The 25,829-nt window shown below is 45.8% G+C and overlaps 1 protein-coding gene across 1 annotated transcript in view; it reads right to left on the reverse strand.

Moving 5' to 3' along the window:
- CUX2 (cut like homeobox 2) overlaps nucleotides 1-25,829 on the reverse strand; it is a 521,901-nt gene that overhangs the window by 132,507 nt on the left and 363,565 nt on the right. The gene's annotated exons all lie outside the window — the stretch shown is intronic.

Here is a 25,829-nt window from a genome sequence, read left to right on the forward strand (position 1 = left end):
GCAGCGCTGCTGTAAAAAGAAGAAAATCACCTCGTTGTCGGCCCTTCCCTGTGTCCCGCCCTCTGACATAACTTCCTATTTCCTCGAGGGCGGGACACAGTGAGGGAAGGGCCGACGACGAGGCGATTTTCTTCTTTTTACAGCAGCGCTGCAGATGCGAGGTGCCACGCTGGGGTGGACGGAGCTGGAACCTGGTTGGCAGGTGGGGACTGCGTCGGGGGGGGGGGTGGACGGAGCTACGCTGGGGTGGACGGAGCTGGAACTTGGAATGCAAGTGGGGACTGTGTGGGGTGGGGGGTGCCATGCCGTGTTGCCCTGCACCCGGGGGGGGGAGGGGGGAGCAGTGGCGATCCACCCTGGGTGTCAGGCAACCACGGAACGCCACTGCACCTAATCAACCTCTTTTTCAACGCATACAATAATTAACAGCACATTAGCACAGCACTCGGAATCTGTCTTTGTCAGGAGGGGGCACGTTTGTGCACTCCTGGTTAACTGATTGGAGACTGGGTAAGATTGCCTGTAAACCCTGGTGGCGACTTTTAATTTTGTTGGCAAAGTACGCAGCAAAAATCACTGCAGTTCAGTTTAGACTGGGCAGGCTGGTTCTGTTGTGAGGGTTGCAGTATTTATTTATTTATTACATTTGTACCCCGCGCTTTCCCACACACAGCAGGATCAATGCGGCTTACATAGTAAATACAATAACAAAGTATTGTAAGGAGATTATTACAAATTGCAACAAACATAGTAATAGTAAGGTTTTAAGAATATGTGAATTGAACATGGAAAGGTAAACAAGGTATGGTAGGCAAAAGGAAAGAGATTGGGAGGGGTATGGTGTAGGGAAGATGGAGAAGAGAAGACTGGGGGATGAGTATAAGGAGTTTGGGAGACATGGTTTAAGGTATAATCATCTTCAGAGCAAGAGTTGTGTGGATGGGCTAAGCAGCTTACTATACTGAACAAGTGCTTGGTTGAATTAGCAGCCTGTGCAATGAATTGAGAGAAATATTGTGTTTTGGTTGCCGTAAGGCTTAGCGGTACTTTGTCATGTGCACCCTACAGTTTAGCCTGTCTTCATCCAGGCAAGATTTACGCCATCTCTTTTCCAGTTTCCATCCTTTGCATTTAAGGATCTGAAGTTCTGGAGAGAACCAAGGTGAGCATCTGAGAGTGGGACATAAGACCGTTTTTAGTGGTGCCGTTTTCTCTAAGGTCTTGGCTAAGTGTGTATTCCAAATGTCAAACCGTTCCGACACCGTAATTGTCTTTTCATCCACATGTGGATGGTCCAAGGCCGCTAGGAAATTCTCAACCCTAGTTGAAAAAGTTGTAAGTGCTGAACTAGATAAATAAATAAGAGAACACACTTACGTTTACCATGTGTATGGAAAACCACACAACAGCCAAGAAGATCAATCAGCAGAGAATCAATGAACCATACACATCGTGATCTATCACAACAAAAGGGATCATGCAAAAAATCCGAAATTGATAAATAAGACGCTGACTCTGAAAAGGTCTGTGTAGTCTGAAAAATATGCTACTAAAATAGTGCATTTGCAGCCTTTTAAAGATGGTATTAGGATGGCAATGATTACTGTAATATGGACCACTAGTAAAAAAGGCCCGTTTCTTAACGCAATGAAACGGGCACTAGCAATGTAATGAGTTCCTGCCATTAATGTTTCCACGGTTGTATTCTGAATATAATTGTTGTTTACATGTGTAAGATTTCTTTATATACAATATTTTTTGTGTAAACTGTGTTACAATGTGGTAAAAGGTTTCCTTGTTCAGGCCCTTCAATCAGTTTAACAATCACATCAGAAGAGCTCCTTACTCCTGAGAATGCAACATACAGTTGCCCGTGTGAGAGACTGAGAGTGACAGTGTGTTTTACAGACAGTGTAAAAGAGAGATACACAGAGTGATTGAGTGTGTGTGTGTGATGTCTGTGTGTGTGTGTGTGTGTGATGTGTGCGAGTGACAAAGTGATTAAATGTTTGTCTTCCCTTCCGTTCTGTGCACTTGCCTCCACTGATGTTCGTACCTCCCTGTATATGATGGTTTGTTAGAGATTCAATCCACTCCACTTCCCTCCTCCAAGTTCCGTTCTGTCTGATTGGTTCTTCGTTCCTGTGACGTCACGTTTGTTTGCTTGGCAACTATGCAGCATTCCGTTTCCTCGACGTGAGGGCGGGGACAGTGAGAGCCAATGAAACGCTGAACTACAGACTTACAAACCCTACACTGCCACAGTGCCACAGAGTCAGCTTCAGAATGTTGGAGGTGCTTTTTATTATATAGGATATTTCTTACAAATATAATTGCTGTATAGAAGTACGATACCCAAAATGCAATCAACAGATCAAAATGCCAACTAAAAGGAACCTTAAAGATGACCACTGGTTTTATATATATATATATCAGTGCTTGTGAAATTGCTATTAACAAGGGAATTCTATATATATATATGTCATCTAGCATTATGTGTTATTTCTGCACCGATTTATCAGAACAGAAAAGTAACGGAAGCAAGGCACTGAAATGGCCCATAAACGGCAGATCAAGTGAGGAACTACATTTACAAGTCCTGTTACAGAATAGTGCCTATGTGTTTCTGTGTGGATCTGAAAAGGGGGCGTAACAATGTGAGGGGCATCGACGGGTAAGGGAAGTTCGCTTAAAAGGCTATCCTGAAAACCAGGCCTGTGGACACTCGTCTACAGAGGCAGAAACGTATCCTTGCCTAAGGTTTAATGGCGAGAGACTGCCCATAACCACTGCCATTCCTGCCATCTAAAGTAATGCTCAAAAGTGGCAGCTGAACTGCTCCCCAGGGGACATATAGCTCAATTTTTGAATTTTTTTTTAATTTTTAATAACACTAAAGATCACTTTAGGAGGGAAAATAATTTTTGTTTAAGAATAAATTGCCTTAAACAGCACCCTTGAACCAGCTGTTCCATAACAACATTTTTACAGGTGTTTTCAACATCACTGAATGTGAATTAATTTTATGTAACAGCCTGCTGTTACCAATATGCCACAATGAATAAGTGTGAGCTTCAAAGAAACAAAGAGACAATATATTGTCTAGCTAATCCAAGCATAGTGTCTGCTATTGGATACGGAGTAACAAGGGAACAAGAATTGATACCTTAACAAAGAGGTAAAGAACTGGTGTGTGTCGTACACTGTTCTCTGTGGAATACATTAAAGTGTTGTTTTTGGGGTTTTTTTTTCTTTTTTTTTTTTTTTTTTATAATTTCTTTATTTATAATTTTTTGTTTACATCCAATAATATAAACTTGAAATATCAGCAATAAAATAAAGGTAATCAAATTACAATAACCTAAACAGGTTAAATTATACAGGAAAAAAAATAGTTTACATTTGTCCCCAATAAGTGGATCAAGACACTAGGAAATTTAAATCTATATAATTAATCAAAAATAAAACGGGAGGGGCTATGGATGTCTACAGCCGACGTTAACAGCACTGTAATTAGGGAAGCAACACAGTTGGCGACTTAACATTTTCTTTAGATGAGATAAATTCTAACAATTTCAAAGGGGAAAAAAATATATAATTATTCATTTCAAAAGTTACAAAACATTTACAGGGAAACTTTAACAAGAAAGTAGCACCCAATTTAACAACTCTAGATCTATAAGAGAGAAATTCTTTCCTTCTTTTTTGTGTACTTCTTGCCATATCGGGAAAAATTTGAACTTTTTGTCCCAGAAAAATTTCATTTAAATGGCGAAAATAAAGTCTCAGAATATTATTTCTATCAAGTTCAAGAGCAAATGATACAATCAGCGTGGTTCTCTCTGTTACGAGCTCCAGAGAGTTTTCAAGAAACTCAGTCAAGTTTAAATTTGGGGTTATCTGTGGTTGTTCAATCGGATGTTTCGCTATCCCTGAAATATATTGGGTCCTCACTATAGGGGGATATCCCTCCATAGGAATCCCCAATATATCACTGAAATATTTCTTGAGCATATCCACTGCTGAGATTAAGGGTGACTTGGGGAAATTCAGAAACCTCAGATTATTTCTTCTCCCATTATTCTCCAGATATTCTATTTTTTTTCTCTTGGGTTTCTTTATCTTTAATCAAAGTAGTTGTTAAATTCTTTAGTTGTTTTACTTCATTTTCAATCACCTCAATTTGCCCTTTATGTTCTTGTACATCTTTAGTCAATGTTTGATAGGATTGTTTTAAGTCCTTAATTTCGCCAGAAAGAGAAACATTCATCTGCAGTAATGTCTTGTTCACCCCCTGGATTGCCTCCCACAATGTCTCCATTGTCACCCTCATTGGTCTCTTCATACCTCCAATATCCTCAGAAGGTAAATCCTGGGTTCTAGGGGCAGCGTCCAGCGTCTGTCCCCGACTCGTTGTTTCCATCACAGGAGTCTGTGCGCCGAAAGATCCTCCTTCCGCAAACAGCTCGGCTACATTCACCAACTGCTGCGGTCCTGCCGGCGCCATCACACTTCCGGGTTGTGGAGGGGGGGTGGAATCGGGAGGACTCAGCGTCACTCCCTCAGCGCTGCGTTCGGTTCCCGAAGGAGTCGAACTCATCGAAGTAGGCATTCTTTCGCCCGGAGTCCTGACTCCGAAGCTCTCCAACGTCGTTTGCTTCAAGATTGGAGTCGACGTTGGCACCATGGAGGTAAGGGCCTGCGTTTTCCCCTTTCTCTTTCCCATTTTTTAATCGGAAAGAGAACTTCTGTCTGCTTTTACGATCGCTGGAACCGCGGAGCCCAGGGCTCACACAACCGTTAGCGCCGCCATCTTGATCCCCGGGTTTTTTTTTCTTTTAATTTCTCAGGTACAGTGTTTAGTTCAAGTGCCATAAGAACCTAAGAATTGCCACTGGATTTAGACCAAAGGTCTAGCCCAGCATCCTGCTTCCAACAGTGGCCAATCCAGGTTACAAGTACCTGGCAGAGCCACAAGATTTCATAAGTACATAAGTAATGTCATACTGGAAAAAGACCAAGGGTCCATCGAGCCCAGCATCCTGTCCACGACAGCGGCCAATCCAGGCCAAGGGCACCTGGCAAGCTTCCCAAACGTACAAACATTCTATACATGTTATTCCTGGAATTTTGGATTTTTCCAAGTCCGTTTAGTAGCGGTTTATGGACTTGTCCTTTAGGAAACCGTCCAACCCCTTTTTAAACTCTGCTAAGCTAACCGCCTTCACCACTTTCTCCGGCAACGAATTCCAGAGTTTAATTACACGTTGGGTGAAGAAAACTTTTCTCCGATTTGTTTTAAATTTACTACACTGTAGTTTCATCGCATGCCCCCTAGTCCTAGTATTTTTGGAAAGCATGAACAGACGCTTCACATCCACCTGTTCCACTCCACTCATTATTTTATATACCTCTATCATGTCTCCCCTCAGCCATCTCTTCTCCAAGCTGTATAGCCCTAGCCTCCTTAGTCTTTCTTCACAGGGAAGTCGTCCCATCCCCGCTATCATTTTAGTCGCCCTTCGCTGCACCTTTTCCAATTCTACTATATCTTTCTTGCTGCCCACCTCTAGGGATAAACAATGTCTTTCCCCATGTCTACATTAATAATGGTTCATGGACTTTACCTCCAGGAACCTGTCAAAACCGTTTTAAACCCAACTACATTAACTGCTTTTATCACATCCTCTGGCAATGAGCTTCAGAACATAACGGCACATTCAGTGAAAAAAATATATTCTCCTATTTATTTCAAATGCACGTATTACCTGACTTCATGGTGTGCCCCCTAGTCTGAAGTATTTGAAAGAGGAAGCAATTGACTTGTGTTTGCCTGTTCAACTCAGCTCCGGATTTTATACACCTTTATCATCTCAGCCATCTCCTCTCTAAGAAGAAGAGCCCTAAACTCTGTAACCTTTCCTCATATAGAATCATTCCATTCCCTTAAACCATTTTGGTTGCCCTTTTCTGTACCTCTTTGGAGCAATTCAGCATATGTCTGCATTGGTGCACTTATATTTAGGTGTGCCCTCTTACCTCATGTCAAAGGCACAAGTTGGTGTCTCTAACAGGCTGATGAGCAGAATCCCACAATCCAGAACTCATATTGCTGGAACAGCGCAGAAAACTAGCTCGCCAATGCTCAAAGGAAATGGTATTCAAATTATATGCAAGGGGGAATCAAAAGAGTTTTGTGGTAAGCTCAGCTCTTGTGCCAGGGGCGTAGCCAGACCTCGGCGGGAGGGGGGTCCAGAGCCCGAGGTAGGGGGCACAGTTTAGCCCGCCTCCCCCAGCCACCGACCTCCCCTCCTACCGCTGACCCTCCCCCGCCGCTGCCTGGAACCTTTGCTGGCGGGGGTCCCCAACCCCCGCCAGCCGAAGTCTTCGTCAGCACCGGTCTCCGGCGCCTTTGCTGATCTGTTTCTGTGAGTCCTGACTCCTGACGTCCTGCGTGACTTATGCGGTCCAATTCATCTGGTTACTTTACCTGATTCAGTGCTGAACATCAGCATTTAATCACTTAAGTGCCAACTCTGCCCCCAGACCACCCACAACACAGCTGGTTTTGACTTAGGCAGCTACAGAGGATATTCAGCAGCGTAATCCTTATACGTGTCACTGAATATCAGTGGATAGCCCCACACAAGTGATTTAACTGGGCAGGAGCCTCTCCTGCCCGGTTAAATCGCTTTGAATATAGATCCCATAGTAAATAATTTATGCTAATATGAATTAGAGAAAGACATGACTCCTGAGAAAAATAAAGAGTCCTGGGATAGGAGGAAATGTTCTGGTGTGGATTAGGAATTGGTTATTGGACAGAAAACAGAGGGTAGGGTTAAATGGTCATTTCTCTCAATGGAGGAGGGTGAACAGTGGAGTGCCACAGGGATCTGTACAGAGACCGGTACTATTCAACTTATATATAAATGATCTGGAAATCGGAACAAAAAGTGAAGTGATCAAATTTGCAGATGACCCAAAACTATTCAAAGTTGTTTAGACTGGGTGTCCAAATGGCAGATGAAATTTAATGTGGACAAATGCAAGGTGATGCACATTGGAAAGAATAATCCGAATCACAGTTAGCTGATGCTAGGGTCCACCTTGGGGGTCAGCGCTCAAGAAAAAGATCTGGGTGTCATTGTAGGTAATACACTGAAATCTTCTGCTCAGTGTGTGGCGGCGGCCAAAAAAGCAAACAGGATGCTAGGAATTATTAGGAAAGGGATGCGGAATAAGACTGAAAATACTATAATGCCTCTGTATCGCTCCATGGTGCGTCCGCACCTGGTGTATTGCGTTCAGTTCTGGTCACCTTATCTCAAAAAAGATATAGCAGAATTAGAAAAGGTTCAAAGAAGAGCGACTACAATGACAAAGGGAATGAAACTCCTCTCATATGAAGAAAGGCTAAAGAGATTAGGGTTCTTCAGCTTGGAAAAGAGATGCATGAGGGGCAATATGATTGAGGTCTACAAAATCCTGAGTGGTGCAGAACAAGTAGGAGCAAATCAATTTTCTTCTCGTTCTAAAAGTACAAAGACTAGGGGACACTCGAGGAAGTTACGTGGAAATACTTTTAAAACAAATAGGAGGAAATATTTTTTCACTCAACGAATAGTTAAGCTCTGGAACTCTTTGCCGGAGGAGGTGGCAACGGCGGTTAGCGTATCTGGGTTTAAAAATGGTTTGGACAAATTCCTGGAGGAAAAGTCCATAGTTTGCTATTGAGAAAGACATGGGAAGCAACTGCTTGCCCTGGGATTTGTAGTATGGAGTGTTGCCACGATTTGGGTTTCTGCCAGGTACTTGTGACCTGGCTTTGGCCACTGTTTGGAAAATAGGATACTAGGCTAGATGGACCATTGGTCTGACCCAGTATGGCTACTCTTATGTTCTTTGAATGTAGTTGCAAAAACCTCAGAAAGGCGGTATATCAAGTCCCACTTCCCCGTCCCCGCTGGTCCCCACTAGAATCTCCTCCATCTCCACCTGTCCCCTGTCGAAAACAACCTGTTGCTACTAATTGGGTTTCTGTCAGGTATTTGTGACCTGGATTGGCCACTGTTGGAAGCAGGATACTGGGCTAGATGGACCATTGGACTGACCCAGTATGGCTAGTCTTATGTTCTTAACTTCCCCTTTCAGGGCTTATGGGGATTTCAATGCTATCAACCATATTCATTCATTTGTTTTAGTGCTATTATAATTGCTAAGCTAGCTTAGAAACACAAGGAAAGGCTAGGCAGGTGGGCCTGGCTCATCCCCATTTTTCAGCGCACCTGTAAAAAATACTTTTTTTTATGGGGGGGAAATCGATGTGCAGCAAAATGAAAATTGCCGCATGTCCATTTTGGGGCTGAGACCTTACCGCCACCCATTCACTTAGCGGTAAAGTCTCACACGTTAACCGGGCGGTAATGGTCTACACGCGTTCAAATGCTGATTACCCTCCCGCGCGCCGTAAAATAAAATTATTTTCTGGCGCACATAGTGGACACGTGTAAAAAATGAAATTAAAATTCAAAATTGACATGTGTTGGGTGCGCGTAGGCGCCTACACAGCTTAGTAAAAGGGCCTCTTAGATTGTGAGTCCGCTAGGGACAGAGAAAGTCACTGCATATAGGGGCACTTTTACTAAAGGTTTGGTGCGCAGCAACAGGCTTGCCGTATGTCAATCCAGAACTACCGCCAGGCTACCAAAGGACACAGTCGCCGAGGGGGGGGGCAGGGGGGGTAAAATTCCCCGGGCCCGGGTGCTGCAGTCCCCGGTCTCACCTGCCTGCCTCCTCGGCTCCGGGCCCCCTTCATTCAAAGCGGCAGTCGCAGATCGCGTCTCTTCTGGCCTTCCCTCCCTGTGTCCCACCCTCGCGGAAACCGGAAGTCACATCAGACGAGGGCGGGACACAGGGAGGGAAGGTCGAAGAGACGCGATCTGCGACTGCCTCTTTGAATGAAGGGGGCCCGGAGTCGTGGAGGCAGGCAGGTGAGACCGCGGACTGCAGCAGCAGGGAGGAGCGATGGGGGGTGGCAGCGGTGGGGGAGGGGGGACGGAGGCAGGTCGGCCTTGCCCCGGGCCCAGCCTAGTCTCTTGGCGGCCTTCCAAAGGAGCCTGGCGGTAGTTTCCATCCCTAGCATGTGCCATTTCTGGCACTACAAAAATATTTTCTATTTTTATAGCGCTGGTGCTTACTCAGCGGTAGGGTTAGCCCTTACCACCACCTCATTGGGTAGTGATAAGTGCTCCCCTCCCCCCCCCCCGAAATGGCTGCACGGTTAGTGGTTCACTTACCGCACGGCCATTTCTTTTTAAGAAAAAAAGACAGCCTTTTACCCGCTGCAGTAAAAGGGGGCCTCAGCACACATTAAAAACATGCTCTGACGCTAGCGCAGGCCCCCCCCTTTTATCGCAACTTAGTAAAAGGACCCGATAATAAAGGTGAGCTGCTTTGGTTGCACCACAGAAAGGCAGTATATCAAGAACCTAATAAGAAAAACATAAACCCAAATGCTTGTGTAGTTAGCAGGACAGGTGTGGAAAAGTCCCTAAACTCCAACTGAGTGGGGAGGGGAAGAAGTCCCCAGAAAAAACTATAATCATTTTGGCCATGCCAAAGCTTGACCATATCAAGCTATAGCAGTTCTCTGTGCAACACGCCCATCGGTGGCCCCTGCTCCGTCTGCCTCAACACCATCATTGAAAGGAGAAAGTGGGCAAGGAACAATTTTGCCCCCTCCAGTTTTGCACTCTGATATAGCACTGTGCCTAAGTTATAAATACCGTGTGCCAATTCAAATGAATTAGATTAAAATGCAAAACTGTGTCATGAAAGGCAAGCTGAAGAAAATTTAATTCTGGCTCTGTATTAGGAAAGTAAGGTCTTCGGTAAGCAACAGCAAAGAAATAGTTAAAAATATATACCAGTCCATAAAGGATAAATATAGGAGAAATGTTTCACCACACAACTGTTTTATTTAATTTAAATTTTCTAAAATCTGCTGTGGATGGTCTTAATTATGACTGGGGGCGCGTCTGCCACACGAGGTATTTGCCATCTGTCACTGTCAATAAAATGGTTTGCAATTAAGCTAACGGTTCCCAAACAATATGTTTGCTCATATGTGTTTGCATGTATACTTTTATTATTTTAAAATCCGTTCTCTCAATGAGTAAATAATCTTAATATATAGTAGTTGTTTCGCAGCTATGAGTTTTTGTGTATCTAGGGCTTGGTGTATGATTTCACTGTGGAATAATGAAGAAGTTAACCTGGAAATGCAGTATTTGCAAGAGCCAATAAGAAAACTGCACAAAACCAACTCTGTAGAAAGACCTGAACTGGTGAAAAGGCTCCAGGACAGGCCACACAGAGGGGCATAATCGAAAGGGGCGCCCAAGTTTTCCTGAGGACGTCCTCGCAGGATGTCCCCGTGAAGGGGCGGGGAAACCTGTATTATCGAAACAAGATGGGCGTCCATCTTTCGTTTCGATAATATGGTCGAGGATGCCCAAATTGCGAAATTTAGGTCGACCTTAGAGATGGTCATCCTTAGAGATGGTCGTCCCCGATTTTTGGCAATAATGGAAACTGAGGATACCCATCTCCGAAACGACCAAATCCAAGCCATTTGGTCATGGGAGGAGCCAGCATTCGTAGTGCACTGGTCCCCCTGACGTGCCAGGACACCAACCAGGCACCCTTGGGGGCACTGCAGTGGACTTCACAAATTGCTCCCAGGTGCATAGCTCCCTTACCTTGGGTGCTGAGCCCCCCAACCCCCCCCCCCAAAACCCTACTACCCACAACTGTACAACACTACCATAGCCCTAAGGGGTGAAGGGGGCACCTATATGTGGGTACAGTGGGTTTCTGGTGGGTTTTGAAGGGCTCACATTTACCACCACAAGTGTAACAGGTGGGGAGGGGGGGGGAATGGGCCTGGGTCCGCCTACCTTAAGTGCACTGCACCCAGTAAAACTGCTCCAGGGACCTGCATACTGCTGTCATGGAGCTGGGTATGACATTTGAGGCTGGCATAGAGGCTGGCAAAAATATTTTAACAGTTTTTTTTAGGGTGGGAGGGGGTTAGTGACCACTGGGGGAGTAAGGGGAGGTCATCCCCGATTCCCTCCGGTGGTCATCTGGTCAATTCGGGCACCTTTTTGAGGCTTGGTCATAAGGAAAAATGGATCAAGTAAAGTCGCCCAAGTGCTAGTCAGGGATGCCCTTCTTTTTTCCATTATCGGTTGAGGAAGCCCAAGTGTTAGGCATGCCCCAGTCGTGCCTTCGCTATGCTTCCGACACGCCCCCATGAACTTTGGTTATCCCCACGACGGAAAGCAGTTGAGGACGCCCAAAATCGGCTTTAGATTATGCCGATTTGGGCGACCCTGGGAGAAGGACGCCCATCTCCTGATTTGTGTCGAAAGATGGGCACCCTTCTCTTTCGAAAATAAGCCTGACAGTGGTGTGTACATTGGAAGAAAGGCGGGAGAGGGGAGATATGACAGAGACATTTAAATACCTATGCGGCATAAATGCACAGGAGGCGAGTCTCTTTCAATTGAAAGGAAGCTCTGGAACGAGGGGCCATGGGATGAAGGGGATAGCCTCAGAAGTAACCTGAGGAAATACTTCTTCATGGAAAGGGTGGTGAATTTGTGGAACGACCTCCCAGTGGAAGTGGTAGAGACGAAAACAGCATCTAAATTCATGAGAGCTTGGGACAAGTACATAGGATCTCTAAGGGAGAATGGATGGTATAGATGGGCAGACTGGATAGGCCATATGGTCTGTCTACATTTTTCTCTGTTTCTAAATGCTAGGAAGCCTAATTTATATCTTTGGGATTCTTAGCATTTAGTACACACTAAGGGCCCCTAAGTAATGTTTAGAATCAGTTATAAGTTTACTCGCTGAAGAGCTTCTACTGTTACTGTGGCCCTTAGTTTAACAGCTCTATTTGTGTTTTGGATGTCTGAAAACTGGCATTTAGACATCCATATTACGTGGACGTCCAAATCCTGATTTTATAACAGCGGGATATGGATTTCTAATACTACAATGGCGAGGGGGTCTTGTCTGGGCATATTTTGGTCGGGACTAGGGAAGGGCCAAAATATGAACGTCTATGCAATACGGATGATTTCAGAAGGGGAAGGGATGCCTACGTTCAAAAAGATGGACGTCTACATTTAGACCTGGTATCCAGCACGTCCAGATTACAGAAAGGTGCTCTGATTGAGCAGCTGTCCACTGGAGGGATTAAGGGAAGTCACCCCCCTTACTTCCCAGTGGTTGCTGCCTGTAGGGAATTCACCTAGGCAGTCGTGAGATTCATCATGTGTTTTAGTTTACGCTGAGATTTTAATCATGCATCCTGTACTAATCACAGGTCTGGGGGAAATGGGGCATCGACTCTCAACAGCTTTATGTCAGTTTTTGCTTCTTTATGATCACTTTTTCAAAATAATTTTGTGCAATGATTAAAAAGGAGATGACATTTGGTGACACTGTTGGTGCCATTTCCATCTCAGTATTATTAGCACACACAAAAAACTTTTCCAATTAGGTTTAATTGGTTTAAAATTCTATCTGTGGGGCTTTTTCTTTGTTGTTAACCTTTTGAATTTTTCCTCCAGATAAATACTGTTGATACTCCTTGTTTTTTTTTTTTTTTTGGAGTTTCCACTTCCAGTCTATGGGAGGTTTGAAAACTGAAAAAATGAGTCGATGTATTGGCAAAAATATAAAATCAAATATACTTTATGATTTGAGAAAATAAAAATAATTGGGTTTCATTAGAGCCGTACTTCTTAACCCAGTCCTTGGGGAACCCCCCCCCCCCCCCACCCCCAGTCAATCAGGTTTTTAGTATATCCACAATGAATAATCAAAATGAATATCTGCATACACTGCCTTCTTGGTATGCAAACCTCTCTCATGCATATTGTGATAAGTAAGGGGGTGTCCTATACGGTGTAGGCCACTAGAGGGCGCTAGAAGAAGATGGAGGTCGCTAGGACCGGGGAGAGCCCTGGGAGGCCCACAGGTGCAGGAGATTATGGGCTGGGTCCTGGGTGGCTAATTAACCACTTTATACCCCACCTGAGCAGTGTTGCCAGGTGGGCGGTTTTACCGCCCAATTGGGCGGTTTTCCGCGACCCGCCGCGGGAAATTTTTGCCCGCGGCGGGTTGCGGTTTTTTGGGCTGTTTTTTGGGCTTCAGGGCGGTTTTTTGTGCGGCTTTTTTGGCCGCGGGGGGCGGTGTTAGTGACGTTTTTGGGCAGGGTTAGTGACGTAGGAGGCGGGGCCGATGACGGGGAGGCGGGGCCGGTGACGGGGGAGGCGGGGCCGGTGACGGGGGAGGCGGGGTTGATGACGGCGGGGGCGGGGGTGATGACGCGGGGGTGGGGGTGTCAGGGGCGGGGTTTGAGTTTGGGCGGGTTTTGGGCGGTTTTTGTGCTGGATTGGGTGGGAAAAAAATTTTCTACCTGGCAACACTGCACCTGAGTTGTGAAAGGAGGGAAGTGAGCTAGCAGCAGAAGAAGAGAGAGCCCCTGAAAGATACTGGCTAACCTGATGGACTTGGGGGTGGACTGGGTGTCCAAAGGAGATCAGCAGGATGAAAATCCTGGGGTAAGAAGTCCCTAAAGCATTAGAGTTTGACTGTGTGTCTAGAACTGTGTGTTCAAAGAGGGACTGTGTGTCCAAGATGAAAAGACTGTGTGTCTAGAACTGTGTGTTCAAAGAGGGACTCTGTGTCCAAAGTACTGAGAGAAGCAGGCTGCAAAGCCTGGGGTTGAGAGTCCCCAAAGTATTGGTGTAGTATTGAGCCCATGTATCTGTATGGGGAGGCTCAATGTGAAGATCTATGAAAGCATAAAGTGTTAGGCTAGAAGAAGTGTGCCCAGGGGCTGGAATAAAGAGTTGCCAGAGATATATGCAGTTGGTGAGACCTGCTTAATTTGCTGAGTGGAAACCAGGTCACCCTGAGTGAGAAGGGGAGCACACTAATCCGCATATGATTTGCATATTGAGAACCAGGTCACCCTGAGTGAGAAGGGGGATATCACAATATTCATATGGATATCCTGAAAACCCAACTGACCCGAGGACTGGGTTGAAAAGCACTGCATTAGAGAACACCTTTGATCATGAAAGCACGTGATCCATCCCTCTATGACAGGGGTTCTGAGCCTAGTCCATGGGACACATCCAGGCAGACAGGTTTTCGGGCTAATCACTGCTCTGTGGTATACTGCTCAAACCCGTCAGAGTTACCCAAGCTTTGGGTGCCACCTGTGGAACTTGACAGCCCACTGGGTGGCTCTTTGCCAGATCAGCTTTCAACAATTCCACAGACCAAACTGGACCCAACAACGGCTTCTAAAACTTAAAAAGAGTAGAACATTTGAACCTGTATGTTTGAGATTTATCTTGTAGTTGAAAGCCAATGATTTAGACTGTACGTTGGTGTATCTTATAGTCTTTTACACTAATTGGTATTGTAACATAGTAAATGACAGCAGATAAAGACCTGTATGGTTCATCTAGTCTGCCCAACAAGAAAAACTCATTTTACATGGTATGTGATAGTACGTCCGGTAGAGGTATAGAAATGTTAAGTAGTAGTAGTATATGTATACCCGAGTTTGATTTGTCCTTGCCATTCTCAGGGCACAGACCATAGAAGTCTGCCCAGCACTGTTCTTGTACTAAAAGTTCTGAAGATTCCGGAATCCCAATTAGTAGCAACATTCCAAGTAGAACCCCAAAGAGTAGCATAGTAAATGACGGCAGATAAAGACTTGTACGGTCCATCCAGTGTGCCCAACAAGATAAACTCATTTTTACATGGTATGTGATACTTTATATGTATACCCGAGTTTGATTTGTCCTTGCCATTTTCAGGGTACAGTCCGTAGAAGTCTGCCCAGCACTCTTCTTGTACTAAAGGTTCTGAAGCTAACATCGAAGCCCCTTAAAATTTACACTCTAGCCCATCCCTATCTATTTTCAGTCATGATCAGGGCATAGACCATAGAAGTCTGCCCAGCACTGGTTTTGCTTTCAAATTACCGGTGTTGCCACCCAATCTCTGCTAAGATTCCGTGAATCCATTCCTTCTAAACAGGATTCCTTTGTGTTTATCCCACGCATGTTTGAATTCCATTAACATTTTCATCTCCACCACCTCCTGCGGGAGGGCATTCCACATATCCACCACCCTTTCTGTGAAAAAATACTTCCTGACATTACTCCTGAGTTTGCCCCCTTCAACCTCAATTCATGTCCTCTAGTTCTACCGCCTTCCTGTCTCCGGGAAAAGGTTTGTTTGCGAATTAATATCTTTCAAATATTTGAACGTCTTGTGATAAGTATGAGGCTGTCCTATCCGGGGTAGGCCACTAGAGGGCGCTAGGAGAATAGATGGAGGTCGCTAGGACCGGGGAGAGCCCTGGGAGGTCCACAGGTGTAGGAGGTTATGGGCTGGGTCCTGTGTAGCTAATTAACCACTTTATGCCCAGTGTTGCCAGGTGGGCGGTTTTACCGCCCAATTGGGCGGTTTTCCGCGACCCGCCGCGGGAAATTTTTGCCCGCGGCGGGTTGCGGTTTTTTGGGCTGGTTTTTGTGCTTCGGGCGGTTTTTTCGGCCGCGGGGGGGCGGGGTTAGTGACGTTTTTGGGTGGGGTTAATGACGTTTTGGGCGGGGTTAGTGACGTGGGAGGCGGGGCCGATGACGTGGGAGGCGGGGCCGATGACGGGGAGGCGGGGCCGATGACGGGGAGGCGGGGCCGATGACGTAAGAGGCGGGGCCGATGACGGGGAGGCGGGGCCGGTGACGTGGGAGGCGGGGCCGGTGACGGCGGGGGCGGGGTTTATGACGGCGGGGGCGGGGGTGATGACGCGGGGGTGGGGGTGTCAGGGGCGGGGTTTGTGTTTGGGCGGTTTTTGGGCTGTTTTTTGGGCTCCAGTGGGCTGGAAAAAAATTTTCCACCTGGCAACCCTGTTTATGCCCCACCTGAGTGGTGAAAGGAAGAGAAGTGAGCTGGCAGCAGAAGAAGAGAGATTCCCCTGGAAGATACTGGCTAACCCTATGGACTTGTGGTGGACTGGGTGTCCAAAGGAGAGAAGCAGGCTGAAAATCCTGGGGTAAGAAGTCCCTAAAGCATTAGTGTTGGACTGTGTGTTCAAAGAAGGAAGGACTGTGTGTCTACAGAAAGGGGGACTGAGTGTCCCAGTACTGAGAGAAGCAGGCTGCAAAGCCTGGGGTTAGAAGTCCCCAAAGTATTGAAGCTGGTACTGAGCCCATGTATCTGTGTGGGGCGGCTCAGTGTGAAGATCTATGAAAGCATAAAGTATTAAGCTAGAAGAAGTGTGCCCAGGGGCTGGAATAAAGAGTTGCCTGAGAAATATGCAGTTGGTGAGACCTGTTTAATTTGCTTAGTGGGAACCAGGTCACCCTGAGCGAGAAGGGGTAGCACCCAAATTTGCATATGATCTGCATATTGGGAACCAGGTTACCCTGAGTGTGAAGGGGGATATCATAGTCTGTATCATGTCACTCCTGTTTCTCCTTTCCTCCATGGTATACATGTTCAGGTCATCAAGTCTCTCCTCGTATGGGGTTTGCAACGCAAATCCCATACCATTTTTGTAGCTTTTTTTTTGCACCACTTCCAGTCTTTTTACATCTTTAGCAAGCTACGGCCTCCAAAACTGAACACAAAACTCCAATTAGGGCCTCACCATCAACTTGTAGAGGGGCATCAACATTGATAATGTCTACTGGACAAACATGAGCATTATCTGCATTGGGCTTGAATATCAGTTTCCCCTGTCACCCTTCTTTACATCTTCTGAAGAAGAGATTAAAGATGTTACAACTTGCGAAGTTCTAGTTTTCTCCACAACCAATATGACTACTAGATTTTGTGCTTCTAAATTCATGGAGGTTTTCTTTTCAACATTTTTATTGGAGAAACAGAGTATCCTGACATCTCAATTTTAGATGAGCAATAGTAATAATAAAGGGGTCACTATTCAAACTGATTCAACCGGGCAGGACAGGCTCCTGCCTGGTTAACTCACTTGTTTGGGGCTATCCGCTAATATTCAGCGGCACTTAACCGGTGCTAACCACCAAACTCACAGCTAGCGCTTAACCGCATAAGTTATCTGGACAAATAGGAATACACAAAACACTCTTATCTTTGTCTGTTTTAACCAGTGGTGGAGTCAGATCTGTCATTTTGGGTGGGCCCACAGTTAAGATAGGAGGGTCTTCCAATCCCCCCTTTGTCCTGCATCTCCCTCCTCCTCCATCCCCCAAATTTGCCATTTGACCCCACCTGTGGCCCGGCAACTCCCCTTCCCTGTCCTACCTCAGCACCTTTGCAGGCAGCAGCAACAACACATATCCACTGCCTATGCTGGCCCCACAGGCTTTCCTCTGCCACATCCCACCAGAGAGGAAACAGGAAGTGACATCAGCGAGGGTGGGATGTGGCAGAGGGAAGCCTGTGGGGCCAGCACAGGCTGCAGATCTGTGTTGCTGCTGCCACCCGCAAAGGTGATATACCAAGAAGGAGGTGGGGTTCAGAGAGGGGGGAGTTGTCGGGCTGCAGGCAGGGGCACAAATGTTGGATCCAGAGGTGGGAGAGAAGGGAGCAAAGTGGCCATCACTGAACTGTTTTTTTTTTTTTGGGGGGGGGGGGGGGCAGACACAGTGGACCTGAGCCAAAAATGGGGGGGGGGGGGGGGCTGAGCCTACTCAAACCCACCCATAGCTATGACACTGGTTTTAAGTTATTTTATATATTTATTAGGATTTATTTACCACCTTTTTGAAGGAATTTACTCAAAGCGGTGTACAGTAAATGTGGATAGCTGGAATTCAAAGCTGGTGCCTGGATATGGCCCAGCATAGAATATCAAGATGTAAAGCTGGTGATGTCTAAAAAACTGCTGACCGCTGATGCCTTAATATTTACCCAAAGTGACTGACATCATCTCCAACATGCACAAATTTAATCCATTTGGAGACATTATCTTGAGACTCAATTTCCAATCAGGACACAGAGTTATTCAACATTAACTCACTATTACAATACATAACATATGCTATACCATACTGGGCAGATCAACAGTTCACTGAGACCAGCAACCTATCTTTGACAGTGACTAGTCTAAGTCTAAGGAGTGGAGGAGTGGCCTAGTGGTTAGATTACCTGGCTTGATAGCCAGAAGTGGCCAGTTCAAGTCCCACTGTTGCTCCTTGTGATCTTGGGCAAGTCACTTAACCCTCCATTGCCTCAGGTACAAACTTAGATTGTGAGCTCTCCAAGGACAGAGAAACACCCAGTGCACCTTGAGCTACTACCGAAAAGGTGTGAGCAAAACCTAAATAAATAAAGTCACTAGAACTTGGCAAGAATGGTGCATTTCTCAAATCTACATGGCTAACAATGATTTATGTACTTTTCCTTCAGGAACTTGTCCAAACTTTTTAATACCAATATGTTCACTGCCTTCACCACATCCTCTGGCAACAAATTCCACATATTAACTGTGTGTTGAGTGGAAAATACTTTATCTAATTAGTTTTAACCATGCTACTCATTAGTTTTGGGAGCATTGCTTAGTACTATTTGAAAAAGTAAAAAACTGGTGGCTATCCACCTGTTCTACCCACTCATGATATTATAGACTATTACTACTACTACTACTTAACATTTCTAAAGCACTACTAGGGTTACGCAGCGCTGTACAATTTAACATAGAAGGACAGTCCCTGCTCGAAGAGCTTACAATCTAAAGGACACGTGAACAGTCAGTCTGATAGGGGCAGTCAAATTGGGGCAGTCTGGATTTCCTGAAAGGTAAGAGTTAGGTGCCGAACGCAGCATTGAAGAGGTGGGCTTTAAGCAAAGACTTGAAGATGGGCAGGGAGGGAGCTTGGCGTAAGGGCTCGGGATGGGGCTCTCTCTTACCCCTTCTCAGCATCTCCTCCAAGCAGTAGAATCCCATCTTGTGGATAATCATTCCCTTTACACACTAAGAGCTCTATATTCAGTTTCCTGGTCTTACATCTTAAAAGATATTTGCATAAGAACATAAGAGCAGCCATACTGGGTCAGACCAATGGTCCCTCTAGCCCAGTACCCTGTTTTCCAAACAGTGCCCAAGCCAGGTCACAAGTACCTGGCAGAAACCCAAATCGTGGCAACATTCCATGTAGAACCCCAAAGAATAGCAAGATTCCGGAATCCTAAAGAGTGACAAGATTCCATGCAGAATCTCAAAGAGTTGCAACATTCCACACTACCAATCCCAGGGCAAGCAGTTGCTTCCTATGTCTGTCTCAATAGCAGATTTTATCTCACCACAGCCTCTAGTCTTCCTTTTAATTTTTAAATCAGTGGTCTCTACACGCACACAGACCACCTACACATTTATTTCCATTGCTGGTCTCACTATCAGCCTGTGCCCTGTTCCGTTTTAGCTTGCTTCAACATGGCCAACTCACCTAACCTCTTATTGTATTATCTAAAAATCTATTTAAGGACAAGGTGTTAAGGGCTTGTGGAATCTCATTTAGCAACTCATTAATCACATATTTCCATATATTAATGAACATATTTAGACTATTTCTAAGGGCCAAATTCTATAAATGGCGCCTTAAAAATTACGCGGTTAGTGTGAGTCTACAAACTATGCCCAAAGTTAGTTAAGTTACGCTTAAAGTTATGCCTATGTGCTGTTTTCACGATTAAAATTTAGACGCACCAATTTAGGCCACCTAAAACCAGGCCTAAGTACCTGCGCCTAAGTTAGGAGCAGATCAGGTGTATTCCATAATAGTGCGCATAATTGCTTTGAAATGCCCACAACCCAGCCATTCCTCGCCCACGGCCACACCCCCTTTTCAACCGCACATTAGAATTTACGCACACCACGTTGTAGAATACACCTAGAAAGTCGTGTGTGTAAATTCTAATTAAGGCCAATTAGAACTGCTAATTGGTTGTTAAATACCGATTATAGGCGCTGATTGGCTTGCTAATCAAGTTATGCGTGCAATTTGGCCATGCAGCCAAATTAGCACGCGCAACTTAAGGCACCATATATAGAATTTGGGGGTAACTGTAAGAGATTTTCAACAAAATTGCTATGGTAATAACATTTGATGATTTTAAGGATCTAACGTGGCTTATTTCACTTTCTATTCCACCTTTTGCCTGTCTACTAAATCTTATTACCTCTATCCCTGTTTCCCTTGCTTTCCTTCCTTCTCTTGCGCCACACAGTGGATGCATTCAGTCTAGTCTGCCAAGCTCTTCCTTCAGTTAGGACTGGGACGTTCAGGTCTGAACCAAGCAATTCAGAGAACACAATAAAGAAAGCAGCCGTCACCAATACATAAGTCACAGTGAGGTTTAAATCAAATCATTCCCGACAACAATGACATTAATTATGCTTTTAATACGTTCGACTGCTCTTTTTTTTTTCACTTCATGCCACATCTGCGTGAACAATATCAAAAAGATTTACGAGTTTCTTTCGTAATTACAGACACCCAGCTAGTACACTTATCAAAATACTTGCTGAGCAATCAAACTACAGAGCATTCTCTGCAAAAAGATTTGTGTTGACAGCAGCCATTCAAAAACAAAAATGTTGAATCAGGACTTATCTTGCTTCCAAAAAAAAAAAAATCTACAAAGGAGTTAGTTGCCCACCAAAGAATATACAAAAGCATGCAGTGGGGAAACTTTTATTTGAACATAATCAAAACAAATATTGTGAAAACCAATATTGCAAAAACTGATTTTGATGGTTCTTTACTATTTTACTAGAAACCTGCAATTCCAAACAACATTCAAAGCCGTGAACAACAATAAAATCAAATTGCCAAATACACAGAGGTTGATATTCAGGATATTCATGCATGTAAAACTTGTCTTACCCCTATAAATCATCCCCTTTTTAAATATTCACCCTTTTCCTGGATAGCTTGCTGTGTGACGTGGAGGGGCATTATATGACATCTAAGTCTGACTTTAGACGTTTTGCTCAAATCGTCCAGAATCTGAATAGCAAATATAGCCATTTTCAAAACAGCGAAACGTCTATCTTGGGTCCCCTCCCCCCAAAAATGGACACTTGCTAGATGTTTTGCTGCTCTGTCCATTTATCTTGTTGGTCCATTAAAAAAAAAACTCCACGTGAAAAATGCACAAACTCAAGCTATTAGGATATAGGAGAAGCCAGCATTCTTAGCAAACTGGCCACACAGACATTCTAGCAGAGCAGTGGGGCACCCTAGGGAGCACTGCAGTGAACCTCACTGAAAAGCTCCCAGGTACACATTTCATTGTTGCTCCTTTATATCGTATAATAAGCCCTCCAAAACCCACCAAAAACCACTGTACCCAACTGTACACCACTACAATAACCCTTATGGCTGTAGGTATCACGTATATGTGGGTACAGTAGATTTTTGGTGGGTTTTGGAGGGCTCACACTTTCCACCACAAGTGTAACCGTTAGAGTGAATTATGGGCCTGGGTCCCCTTCTCTACAGTGCACTGCACCAATAACTAGGCTACTCTAGGGACCTGTGTCAGACTTGTGAGTTCTTGAACCAAGTAGAGCGCTGCTGAACCCGGTACTTGGACCAGGTTCTGCTTGGCAGCTGGACAACCCCGGGTTTCACCTGCGCTGACCGCCGTTCCCCAGAGGTTGAGCCCCTAGGTGCAGGCGGCCTGCAGGATGTACGGGATGGAGCTGGAAGCGGGGTGATGAATGTATCGGCCAGGCAGGCAGCAGGTCAAGAGAGTAATCCAGGCACAAGCGGCAGTCAGCAGGCAGGCGGCAGGCAAGAGAGTAATCCAGGTACAGGCAAGTCAGTAGGCAGGCGGCAGGCAGAAGGGTAATCCAGGTACAGGCAAAGTCAGCAACAAGGGACCAGCAGATGATAAGCAGACTACAGAGTTAGAAACACCTACCAAAGTAGAAGCCGAACCATGGAGTCCAGGGAGAGCTCAGCTGATAAAGTGCTGGTGCCTGACATCAGCAGGGAGAAGGGGCACAGCCATAGGACAAGAGCAAGGGAAGGAGGAACCAGAAGACCAATAGGAGAGAAGCAAGGGAAGCCAGGCAGAGGAAGAGCAGACCCAGGTGGGTGGAAGCAAAGCAATCAAGGAGCCTGGAAGCCAGGCAGAGAGAGAGAGAGCAGAAACAGGTGCAAGGAAGCAAAGCAATTAATGAGCCTGCAACCACCGCTCTCTGAACAAACCCAGAAAGGACTACACATACATGGCTCAGGCAGTGCCAGTCAAGTGTGCGTGTCGATGGGACCCTGCGCAGCCCGAGGACGCCGCTTGCGTTGAGGTAGGGGACATGACAACCTGCTTGCTAATCTAATAGAACTGGCTATAACATCTGAGGCTGTCAGAGGCTGGTATGTACTGTTTCTTTTACATTTTGTGGAGTGGGGGTCAGTGGGAGTGGGTCAGTGACCACTGGGAGAATAAGGGGGGGTCATTCCTTTATTCCTCCAGTGGTCATCTGGTCATTTAGGGCACTTTTTCATGGCTTAGTCGTTATTAAAACAGGTTTAACTCAAAATGTCTTAGTTTTTGTCCTGGACATTGTGTTTTGTTCTACTATGGCTGAAAAACGTCCAAGTCTTAGGAACACCCAAATCCTGCCCTTAACACGCCCCCAACACATCCCCTTGAGATTTGGATACACTGCTGGTGAACTGCATACAAAAAAAAAACATCTGGAAAATGGGTTTTGAAAATATTGATTTTGACGTTTTGGTGAGAAAAATGACCAAATACTGCTTTATGACACTTTTTAGATGATTTTCTCTTTCAAAAATGAGCCCCATATAAACCCAGATAAAAAAAGAGGGTCAAGTTAGAGGCATGGCAAATACAGGTGATAAGTGAAGCCAGCTAACACCAAATTGAGAGGGAAAGCTACTAAGCTGCAGTAAAGTAATTTATTTATTTCTTAACTGCCTTTATGAAGCGATTCACCCAAGGCAGCGTACAGCAGAAACAGCTTGGAATAAAACTGACAATCTAGTAATCAATACTGAAATGATCAAAGATAAACATAAATACAATCAATGAGGTAAAGCTGGAGAAGGCAAACTGAATTCTAGTAACAGGACCAACATGAAACAGGATTAGAAACAAACATTTCACAGCACTGCAAAACAATCATATAACAGCAATATGATAAATGTCAGTAGTGAATGATGCCATAATAGGCAACATGGAAGAACATTCATATAACATAGATATATGATATGATGTCAGAAAGCTGCGTAATTTCAGGAAAAACACGGTCAGCAAAAAAGCTGGGTATATTTTTCCATCTCAGTACTACCGCTACGGAACAATCTGCCATAAAAGGCAGCTCGACTCCTAGTAGAATGTACCGCAAGACCACCATGAGTCATTTTGAACCCAGTGCTGGAAGAGGCAGGAGCAAATGGGAATCAGAAAGGTAGACCAGGGTGGAGGGCACCAATGGAGGGTGGGGAGATGCTTCACCTGAATTTGGGGGGGGGGGGGTCTTTGTGGCAGGGGATATCATGGAGGAGGGTGGCGTAGGGGGCAGCTCCTTACTGACGTCCACCGGTCCCTTTAGGAAGTGGCCTGGGGGCATCGGCCCATGGCTTTGTGGCCTGATGCTCCTGGGACAGAAACATGTTCAGGTTGATATTCAAAGTGATTTAATTGGCCAGAAATGGCTCATGGCCAGCTAAATTGTCTATTCAGGGCTAATGATCATTTTCAGTAGCACTTAACTGGTGGGCGCCCATGTCAAAAAAACCAGCTATTTTGGGGGCGGAGTCAGCAATTGGCCAGTTAAGCGTCAGTATTCAGCACCTGACTCCATCCTGAGTCTGTCCCTGGACCGCCTACAACATAGTTAATTTCAGTTTAGGCGGTTAGGGGGGACATTACCTGACTCTTATTCCCCTTTCCCTCTTTAAGTTCCCCCCAATTGTACCTACCATACATGTACCTCATTCTACCACAATATCACTTTGTATTCATTCATACATAGTAACATAGTAGATGACGGCAGAAAACGACCTGCACGGTCCATCCAGTCTGCCCAACAAGAGGGCGAATTGAGAACCGGAGAACCTACTGTTTTATTCACATTCAGAACCAGCCGATGTTCTGTCAGCCAAGTTAAAACTGAATCCACGCAGGCTTGGAGTGGAGTGATTAGATGAGAGGAAGAAGCAGGGTTGGCCCAACCCGGTAAGCGGGGTAAGCACCGCAGGGGGAGTGCCTGCCTTCAAGGGCGCCGTTTCCCTGCTGGAAGCCGGAAGCTCCCAGCCAGGAGCCAGCCCGCTGCCCGACCTCTTCTCCCATCTCCCTCAACAGAGTCTGCCTGCCCCTCGCCTTCCTGCATGCCGCCCAAAATGTAAAAGTCATCTTACCGGGATCCCGGCGGCAGCAGTGAAAGGCGAGCAGGCTCGGCGAGTCGGCGCTTCAGCGGGCTACCTTCCCTTCTCTTCGCTCTCAGCTCTGCCTGTTCGCATTTCACTGCTGCCGCCGGGACCCCGGTAAGATGACTTTTAAATTCTGGGCGGCATGAAGGAAGGCGAGGGGCAGGTGGAATCTGTTGAGGGAGATGGGAGAAGAGGTCGGGCAGCGGGCTGGCTCCTGGCTGGGGGCTTCCGGCAGGGAAAATTGCATGGCGAAGGCGAGGGGCAGGCGAAACACTGTTCTGGGAGTGGGAGAAGAGGTTGGGCCGGAACTCGAGTCGGAGGGAGGGCGGGCCACCGGTTCTGGAACTCGGAGGGAGTGAGGGGGGTCTGGAACAGAGGAGGGTGGGAGAGGGAGGGGGCCTAGAGCTCAGAGGAGAGGGAAGGGGGCCTGCAACTCAGAGGAGAGGGGAGAGGGAGGGAGGAGGGAGGGAGAAGAGAAAGAAGATGCTAGACAGGGGAGGGGAGGGAAGGGAGAAGAGAGAAAGAAAATTCTAGATGGGGGGGGGGGGTGCCAACAGTCTGCAGGTGGGCACCAGAGACCCTAGGACCGACCCTGGGAAGAAGGGAACATCAGGAATAGTAAAAGGATGTCATCAGCACAGAAATAGGTTGAAATGCTGGTAGACTGAATAAGAGTGGCAAGGGGGCTAAGGAATAGGTTGAATAGTAACAGAGAGAGGATTGATCCCTGGGGGACCCCACAGTGGAGGGTCCTATAGTTTGACGAGGAGGTGGCAGTGATAACTTTGAAGGAGCCGTTAGAAAGAAATGAGGAAAACCAGGAAAGAACCTCACCAGATATGCCCCGACAGGATAAACAGGAGAGTAACAAGAGCGTGATTTACTAAGTCAAAGGCTGTGGATAGATCTAGGGAGACAACTAGAACGATCTTATGTTGGTCAAGATGAGAATAGATTTAACCTTGTAAAGCAGTGGTCTCTGTCTCAGTACTAAAGTGGGTTCAGAAACCTAACGGGCATAGATGAAGGGCCAATATTTTGTCTGCACTGGAGTCCCTCCTGCAAATTAAATCACTTTGACCCCTCAGATTGTGAGCCCTCCAGGGACAGGAAAATACCCAATGTACCTGAATGTAACTCACCTTGGGCTACAACTGAAAAAGGTGTGGGCTACATCCAAAAAAAAATGGGTTTTATGACTGTAAGAGAGGCAGGGTGAGTGAAAATGAGGGGTATTAAGTGTCACTGTGCGCATAGGAGGATACAGGGTGCAGCTCAGATGCTTTCAATAGCAGAGGGTAGCATTGCAACTGCAGACTAAGGAAACAA

This window comes from Microcaecilia unicolor, chromosome 11 (genome assembly GCF_901765095.1).
Source record: "Microcaecilia unicolor chromosome 11, aMicUni1.1, whole genome shotgun sequence".
NCBI classification, from domain to species: Eukaryota; Metazoa; Chordata; class Amphibia; order Gymnophiona; family Siphonopidae; genus Microcaecilia; species Microcaecilia unicolor.